The sequence below is a fragment of the Megascapheus bottae genome, chromosome 16 (assembly GCF_031878675.1).
Source record: "Megascapheus bottae isolate mThoBot1 chromosome 16, mThoBot2.hap1, whole genome shotgun sequence".
Classification (NCBI taxonomy): Eukaryota; Metazoa; Chordata; class Mammalia; order Rodentia; family Geomyidae; genus Megascapheus; species Megascapheus bottae.
This window is the reverse complement of record NC_143524.1, coordinates 19,517,362-19,525,396: the sequence shown is the minus strand read 5'-3', so window position 1 is coordinate 19,525,396 and position 8,035 is coordinate 19,517,362. Positions and strand designations below refer to the sequence as shown.

At 45.9% G+C, this 8,035-nt stretch overlaps 1 pseudogene; it reads right to left on the bottom strand.

The window, feature by feature from the left end:
- Positions 1–4,359: 4,359 nt before the first annotated feature.
- Positions 4,360–6,410, bottom strand: LOC150052967 (adenosylhomocysteinase pseudogene; annotated as a pseudogene).
- Between the last annotated feature and the right edge of the window lie 1,625 nt (positions 6,411–8,035).

Genomic DNA, 8,035 nt, shown 5'->3' with positions numbered 1-8,035 from the left:
GCTTTTTCACCCAGTCGTAGGGTGTTTTTTTCTTTATCTTATCTTGTAGAAGTGATTTAGGAAATTACATGCTCCAGATGACATGATGGAGAAAAATTGCTCACCAATGATCAGATTGAGGCAGGAGAGGAAAACAAATCTTTTGGGGATCTGCCATAAGATTTATGTCTCTTGTAGCATAATCTCATCTCTGCTTAGTCAAACAGAATTGTCATATTTGTTTACAGATGAAATCCAAGATTAGTGAGTTTTGAAATACTCAAGCATTGAATCAGCTAAAAGTTCCCCCTCTAAACCCTAGCAAGTAAAGATGTTTAAGAAAATTACCAAGGGAAAATTGGCTGACTTTGGGAAGACCAGAACTATGATCTGCTATATTCCCTAAAAAATCCTCTATAACAGAGACATTATCACATGACCATTTAGAGAACAGGCTCTGAGTAGGCCTTATTATGCTAGAATTTTGCCTCCACTTCTTTCTAGTTATATAATGTTGGGTAATTTAAGAACCTACTTTGGCTGGGTGCTGTGGCTTTTGTCTGTAATCCTAGATACTCAGGAGGCTGAAATCTGAGGATCTCTATTCAGCCCTAGCAGAAAAGTCCCTGTAAGACTCTTAACCACTCAAAAACCATAGGCGTTGTTGTGTCTCAAAATGGTACAGCACTAGACATGAGCAAACAAACTCAGGGATGGCACCCAAGCTACGAGTTCAAGCCCCACAACCAAAGAAGAAGAAGAAGAAGAAGAAGAAGAAGGAGGAGGAGGAGGAGGAGGAGGAGGAGGAGGAGGAGGAGGAGGAGGAGGAGGAGGAGGAGAAGAATTTATTTTGTAGAGTGCTAAAATGATTAAATGAGTTAATGTGTTAAATAATTTCTGCATATTAAATTTCCCTCAAAACAAACACCACAATCTCATATTTTTGCACTTTCTGTAGGTCAGGAATTCAGGGAATTCCCTTGGCCAGTGCTGGTTTGAGTCCTTTCCTGAGGGTATCATCAGATATTGGTTAATGATACATATTCTGAAGCCTCATGAGGGACTGAAGAATCTATTACCAAGTTGTTTCACTCTTGGGGCTATTGTCCAGAGCCTTGATTCCCTTTCCGCTTAAGCCCTACCCTCAGGACTACTTGAATGTCCTCATTGTATGGTGGCTGGCTTCCCTGAGAGTGAGTGATCCAAGAAAACAAGGAAAGGCTTTCATGCACTCACACAGTTATTTCCATGATAGGACACCCAGCTCAGCCCTGACAACATGGAGACTAGCTGCATGCCTACCAGGGACTGAGGATCCTGGAGACCATCTCTGAGTTTGGACAGTATAGAAGTTATAATTACTATTTGAAATGCTCCAAACCATTTCTCGACACAGAACTCAGTAAATATTAACTCTTTCTTTTTCTGTCAGTAAGCTTTCCCTCAGAATTCCAACTCCTTCTGCCATTGTATCCTTCATCACTTATTTCCCAGCAACCTGTTCTGCTGGGATGTATACTGAGCACTCAGCTCCCTGATGGAAGAGATCTCAACTGGGTACTTCTGGATCCCTGCGGTGGAACTATGCTACCAGAGATAGAAAACAATGCCAGCAGCATACATTGCATAAGGTATGCTTGCCTCCATTACCTTCTTAGGAGTTACAAGGTGCAGTGGTTAAGACCACCAATTCTGGAACAGATTTCCTCAAAGCAAATTCCAGTTTTCCTTACTATCTGTATGACCTTGAGTAAGTTTCTTTGACCCATTTTCTAATCGGACACAAATGGGAACAATACAGGGTGTGCAGGATTGTATGAATTAAATACTCTAAGTATTTGAAAGACTCAGATATTACAGAGTTTGCAATGCTCAGAACTGTTATCTATTATTCTTCTTTCTGTAATTACCCAGAGTGAAGATCAAGGGAGACATACAGAGATTAACAGGAAATAAAGATGTGCATGACTGGCTCCCACCACCATATCTGAACTCTCTCAGCAAGTGCAAAGTAACCTGGAGTTAACACACAGCTTCCTAAGACTTCTTTTTCCCCTCCAAGAATCCTGGCTCAGTTGAGCATATCTGCCACACACAGGAAAGCCTTTCTAGAACTGTGTTTATGATGCTGTAACCACTGGGTGGGGATTGGACAGCCCTGGGGCTACCTGGGATACTTCACACCTCACTTGGGTTGGTCATGGCCTCTGCTATCTCTGTTCCACTCCCTCCATGTTCTTAGTCTTGGTTATCCTTTGCTACTTTTCTTTGTTTTGGTTAAGTGTGGGTGTTCCTTGGGAGATTCACTTCCTTTGATGGAGAATGTTGTGGGAGGAGCAGCTAGTACCCAGAGGCCTGTTGCTGCAGGTGGAGGCAGATGGAGAGAGGTGGGGCAGCCTTCAGGTAGAGAAAATCAAAGTGCTCAGCATCAAAGAAAAGAGGGTCAGATCAGCTGAGGGCTTCACCTGTCCTCTGAGATTGGATCTGTGCTTAGTTTGAGAATCCTAGTTAACTTTTAAAAACACAGAAGTAGGGGGCTGCTGGAGAACATGACACAGATATGGCTCCAGAGAGAAGGGAACTTAAGTTCTAAATACCACTGAGAAAAAGACATACAAGGGCCATGTGCTTCTGAAATTTTCCTTTCAAGTGTGATACTGAAGGAAGAACATTGTGTGTGGTTTGTCTGGCTGCTGGGCTAAGCAGTTGAATGCTGATTTCCCGTGCATGATCTGAGGACGTGTAATGTTACACTCAGTTGAGGAATTCCAGGGATCTCTGCAATTGGAGTGAAGTCAGCAAATCAGAAGTGTCCACCTCAGTAGGGGCGGAAGTTCAGGCTGGGGCATAGAGTGCCTCCACAAATTCAGAGCTTGGAGAGTGACAAGCTTTGGGAGGTTTAGAGAAGGGAAGAGCATTGAATGAGGCCAGGATATGTGTGCTGTGGGCCCAGAGTTCTACATCAAGGTGGGATCTAGACCCTAAAGCCCCTGTTCCTAGGAGATCATCCATATGACTCAGCTTTTGGGCCTGTTCACCTGCCACAAAGTCTAGAGGACAAAGGTAAAGGGCAAAGCTAAAGGAAAAGAGGCTCTTCTAGTTAAAGCACTAGCTTTATAGTCACCATAGCCAGAGTATGTTCTATGATTCAGCCAGTATGTCTGACTCAGCTACCTAACATAACCAGTATCTACAGACCTTCATATTAGCCAGCTAGTCCCAACAACTCCGACAAGATCACAAGAACTCCAGACTTCCCATCAGCCCCTTTGGCCAACAGGTGACCTCACTGACTGATGGCATCGGCAAGATGGCAGCCTGGAGCTCACAGCTTTCAGTCACCCTTCACCCCACCCCACACCCTGTGAGGGTATTCCCATTGATGATCCTTTGTACACCTTTACTTCTAGTGTCTCCAGAAGACTACTGGACTTGGGACCAGAATCAGTTGTGTGGCCTCTTTGGCGATTTCACATCTCTCATGCTAGGCTCCACTTGCTACTCCAAGGACATGGAGACAATAAAAACTAAGTGTCAGGAATGTGTGGCTGGTATATGTACCTGTCAGACACTCTGTGACAACTTCCTGTGTCTAGTGTTAAATGGGAGACACTGTCCTCCTTTAGGTTGATCTGTGTAGATCATCAGAAGTCTATAACTCTCTCCAGGGTGCTGTTTAGAATGAGGGTATCTAGTGAAAAGCACACAGATGCTCTCTGCTCCCTCACCATAATGAGGTTGGTTTGCAGTTCATGGGCTGGGTTGAGCCCCGAGGCCCATCCTTAAAGCTGCACACCTAGGATTCAAGGAAAGGCATTCTGAGGTGACTCACCTGGAGACTTGGTGCTATCTTCTTCAGGCCTGACAGCTGCCTGGCCTGGCTTGGGAGGGCAGGACATCTCCACAGGCAAGGAGGGAGGAAAGATGAGCTGATTCTGTCAGATGCTTTTATCAGTGGGTAAGCTGAATAGCACCTGGGCCATCAGGGCCCTTTTGCCAACAACAGATTCCTGAGGTCTCTCTAAGAGACAAGGGGAAAATTAGGTTGATATGTCTCATTTCTCTACTACCCAGATAGACCACAACCCTAGAGGCTTTTTGTGGTGTTACTACACCTCAGCAGTGATGTGAGTGGCCCTAGGTTCTGGTCCCCACAGTACAGGTTGTTGCTTGACTTCTCTCTGAGGACCCACAAAGACTATGCCAAGCATTGGAAATAGAGTGGGAACCAGACCACCATGGCCCCTGCTCTCATACCAGCTGATTCTGGGACTTATTCTCTAGAGAATCATAATGCTAATTGGCTCGTCAGCACCAGAGCCTGTGCACATCCCTTCCCAGCCACCATAAGACCCCATGAACAGTGGAAAATATTAGTATCTGTTCTGTGGCTTTTCTTGTGGAGACCAATCCCTGTCATGGGTTTTGTTGTCATGGGTTTTTGCAGTACTAAGATCTGAATTCAAGGTCACCTTGCTTACTAGGCAAATGTTTTATCACTTGAATTACACACTCGGCCTTTCTTTTTCTTTTTTTTTTTTTTTTTAGGCACCAAAATTTTTTTATTTACCCAGCTTCCTGCTTTCTTTTCACATTCTCACATTGTAAATATTATACAAACATTATAACCAAAACTCTTTCACCCAAATGTACAAGCCATCACATTACAAAGTGATGGAATCTAATCCTTTTATTTTCCTGGCCCCTTGCAACTCCTGTCACTTCTCTTGTCTTTGTCTATATCTTCAAAGTCTACTCTAACTCCTATGAAATAGAACTTAATAGTATCAAACTCATTATTCTCAGGAATATTCAAATTCCAACAGTTTGTTGCCCTTTGACATATATAGCTCCCTGTCATCTGTCAAAGGCTGAAAAACCAGTAAGCCTGGAAACGAAACACACGGGTCTCAATGCACAGGCCAGATGAAGGTATGGATGGTAAGGTACCTGGGCTTTGTAAGCACCACTACCAACCACCTCCAGCCTAAGGAAGGATAACTGGTGAGCAGTTCTGAGCCTGAGGGCTCATGGTTCCTGTAGATGTCTTCCTTGTACCTTCACTTGACCAGGGCCTCTCCATTCTCCCTGCCACACTTGCAACAGTATGAGGATGCAGCAGGACTGAGTGACTAGCCCCAGATGGGCTTCAGCCACAGCCTCATCCAGCTTCTTAGGCAGAAAGTGAACCCCAACAGGATATTTGTCTGGGTGGGTCCAGAGTTCAATCTGAGCCAGCACTTGATTGGTGAAAGAGTTGCTCATCACAAAACTGGGATGGCCCATGGCACAGCCCAGGTTGACCAGCCGGCCCTCAGCCAGCAGGATGATGCGGTGCCCATTCTTTAGCCTGTAGCGATCCACCTGAGGCTTGATGTTCACCTTCTCCACAGCATTCTCATTGAGCCACTTCACATCAATCTCCACATCAAAGTGTCCAATGTTACACACAATGGCATCATCCTTCATCTGCTCAAAGTGCTGGCCCAGGATGATATCCATGCAGCCTGTGGTGGTAACAAAGATGTTGCCCTCCTTACACGCCTCATCCATGGTGGTCACCTCATAGCCCTCCATAGCAGCCTGAAGTGCATTGATGGGGTCAATCTCAGTGATGATGACACGAGCCCCGAAACCCCGCAGGGCTTGGGCACAGCCCTTGCCCACATCGCCATATCCTGCTACCACAGCCACTTTGCCTGCAATCATCACATCTGTGGCCCGTTTGATGCCATCTATGAGGGATTCTCGGCAGCCATAGAGGTTGTCAAACTTGCTCTTGGTAACAGAGTCATTGACATTGATGGCAGGCACTTTCAGGACCCCATTGGCCATCATTTTGTACAGGTTATGGACCCCAGTTGTGGTCTCCTCAGAGATGCCTCGGATGCCTGACAGAAGCTGTGGGTACTTGGTGTGAATGAGGTTGGTAAGGTCACCACTGTCGTCCAGAATCATGTTGAGGGGCCCATCCTTGAAGTACAGAGTCTGCTCAATGCACCAAAGGTACTCCTCATCTGTTTCCCCCTTCCAGGCATACACTGGAATGCCAGCCTTGGCAATGGCAGCCGCTGCATGATCCTGAGTAGAGAAGATGTTGCAGCTGGACCATCGCACCTCAGCACCCAGGGCAACAAGAGTCTCAATAAGGACAGCTGTCTCCACAGTCATGTGCAGACAGCCAGCAATCCGAGCACCCTTCAGCGGCTTGGAGGCAGAGTACATCTCTCGCATGCGCATCAGGCCTGGCATCTCATTCTCTGCAATGTCCAGGGCCTTGCGTCTCCAGGCAGCCAGGCCAATGTCAGCGACTTTGTAGGGCAGTTTTTCAGACATGCCGGCGGCGCTTCCGCACACAGAGATGTATACGAGAGAAAGGGGTTGGGCCTGAGAAGCTGCACTGGACGGGCAGCGTGGGCAGGGACTCGGCCTTTCTTGATTGTAGTTGTCTTTCAGATAGGGTCTCTTGCTTTTACTTGGGATGGCCTTATATCCTACCGATCCCTCCCAAGCAATGGAAATGACAGCTGTGTTCTAACACAGCTGTGTGTTGCCTATTAAAAAAAAAACAACAACTCTGATTTCACAGAATGGAGGCATTGTCTGGGATCATAAAGAACATTTGTCTAATGTCCCTTTTGCTTACATCCTGGTTGATACTTGTCTGCACCAAGGCTCCAGTCTCCATTTTTTTAAAGATCGCAGATCTAGTGAGGAGGCTGGAAGGAGAGCTCAGGAGAGGTCATGGAGAAACTGCAATGAGTTCTATGGCTTTTAGACAATAGGAAGCCATTGGCTGGCACTGAAGGGCAGCAAGGTACTGGGTCTTCCATTTGTTTATTGTCTTTATTTAACAACTATTTATAGAGCATATAGGCTATGCCAGGGTTAGGCTGAGCTCTGGGGATGTACTGTAAACAAAAAAATCTTCTTATCCATGTGGTAAATAAAGATATATGCAAACTTATTATAATATTATTTTATGTTGGAGATAGAGAAAAGCTAACATGATTCTGGGACAGAATGAAAACTGAATTCTCTTTAGGAAGAGTAGCCTGGGGGTGTCTGAGGAAGTGACCTTCTGATTTAGATGAGCCCTGGAAGATGAAAAGAAGCATTTTTCCCTGCCCTGATTGTGGGGCTTGAACTGGGCACTGGGCACTGTTCCTGAGCTTTTCTGCTCAAGGCTAGCACTTGAAGCTACAGCTCCATTTCTGGTTTTCTTGTGGTTAATTGGAAATAGGATCCCTACGTGACCAGGCTTTGAACCCCAATCCTCAAATCTCAGCCTCCCGAGAAGCTAGGATTATAGGCATGTGCCACCAGTGCCTGGCAGAGACAGTGTTTTGAAGAATAGGGAAAGAGTGCTCCAAGGCAGGTGATAGGGCTGGGAGTACATGGCTAGAAGATGCTGGAAGGACCCTGGAAATGAGAGAAGTCCTGGACAGGAAGTAATCAGAGAGCAGGAGGCAGAGGCTGTTCATGCTCAGAAGATGCCAAGGATCAGAAGTAATGGGCAGAGCTGAGTGAGGTCCATGTGAGTGCAGAGATGAAAAGCAATGAGTATATTCTGATAGAACTAGCAGGACAGGTGAATGGAAATTTGGAATGTGGAGAAGGGATAGTGCCAGGGAGAAGGTGCCTGTGTGGCTGCCTCTTGGTTTCTGGTTGAAGCTATAACTTACTGAGAAGCTTGGGAAGGCGGGACCCAATTTAGAGGGTAAAGGAAGATCAGGCTAACTTTCTGGAGAATACTGAAAAGAATTAATTTGGGAAGCTGGACTAGAGGCTGGTCCAGGATTCCAAGTGAAAGACAATGAAGAGGATGACCCAGGATGGTGATAATGTGTCTGCTAGCCAAACAAAGAGAAAAGGGTTTTAAAAGCACGTTTGGGTTTTTATTTTTGCCTCTCCAAATGCTCTAGGTTTCCATCTGTGAGCGCAAAGAAGGCCAACCAGAGGGAAGAGCTCTTCGCAGAGAACTCTGAGGTAAAGCAGCCATATGGAGGGGAGGGGAATGAAAGTGAGTGATGTAGAAAAAAATGGGGTGGTGAAT